This window comes from Tupaia chinensis, unplaced genomic scaffold (assembly GCF_000334495.1).
Source record: "Tupaia chinensis unplaced genomic scaffold, TupChi_1.0 Scaffold148768_1, whole genome shotgun sequence".
In the NCBI taxonomy this organism is placed as follows: domain Eukaryota; kingdom Metazoa; phylum Chordata; class Mammalia; order Scandentia; family Tupaiidae; genus Tupaia; species Tupaia belangeri.
The window spans coordinates 221,504-222,670 of NW_006208615.1; the positions used below are offsets into that span (position 1 = coordinate 221,504).

The following is a 1,167-nucleotide window of genomic DNA, read 5'->3' on the forward strand; positions in this document are numbered from 1 at the left end:
GAGTGCCTCTCTAGGTTTGGAAAGTTTTCTTACAAGATTTCATGGAATAGATTATCAATGTCCTTATGAGTCTCTTCACCTTCTGGGATGACAATTATCTGTATGTCTGGACGTTTGATGGTATCTAGTACTTCTTGTATATTATTTTCATTTTGGGGGGCAATTTTCTCAGTCTTCATGGTGGATTTTTCTAGGCCAGCAATTTTCTCTTCTATGTCCGAGATTCTATTTTCTGTATGATCTATTCTGCTTTTAATACTTTCAAGGAAGTTTTCAAGGGAGATTTTGACTTCCCGTATTATAGCCTTCATCGCTAACAGTTCTGTTTGATTCTTTTTTAAAGTGTGTAATTCCTCTTTTAGATCTTATAAGAATTTTCTCACCTCCTGGAACTCGTCAGCTTCTTTCTCCTTTCTCTTCTGCAGTTCATTGTCTCTCTTCTCTTCCATCTCTGTTAGCTTCACCATTATGAATGTTCTAAATTCTTTATCAGACATTTCCATGATTTCCATTGAACTGCTAGTGGATAAAGAGGAGTTATTCTTTTCCCTTGGAGGAGAGGTATTTTTTTTGCTTTCCCATATTTCTTGTGGTCCTGTAGTGATTTCTAGTCATCTGATGGATGGTGTGTTTCTTCCTAATTCTTGAAGTTCAATCTGAACATTCAGGAGTGTGGAGGTCCTTGTCAATTCAATCAGATAATAAAATAAAAGGCATTTAAATAAGAAACGAAGTGAAATTATCTGTATTTGCAGATGATATCATTATACACATAGAAAGTATAGTACTGAAAGCCCTAGTAAATTCAATCAGATAATAAAATAAAAGGCATTTAAATAAGAAACGAAGTGAAATTATCTGTATTTGCAGATGATATCATTATACACATAGAAGATCCAAAAATATCCACAAAAATCCTCAAATTCAATGCAATTCCAATCTAATTACCAGAGATATTCTTCACAAAAATAGAAAAATACAGTACAATTTGTCTAGAAACATAAAATGCCCATGTCACACAAACAATTGTATAAAGTAGGAGTCATCTCATTTCTTGTCCTCAAAACATATCACAATGCTGTGATAATCAAAATAGCATGGTACTGGGACCAGCAATTAGCATAATGGCTATGTCGCTGGACTCCTATGTAGTCGACCGCTATTCAA

At 34.2% G+C, this 1,167-nt stretch overlaps 1 pseudogene; it reads right to left on the reverse strand.

The window, feature by feature from the left end:
* LOC102470457 (PIH1 domain-containing protein 2-like) overlaps positions 1-1,167 on the reverse strand; it is an 82,973-nt pseudogene that overhangs the window by 9,202 nt on the left and 72,604 nt on the right.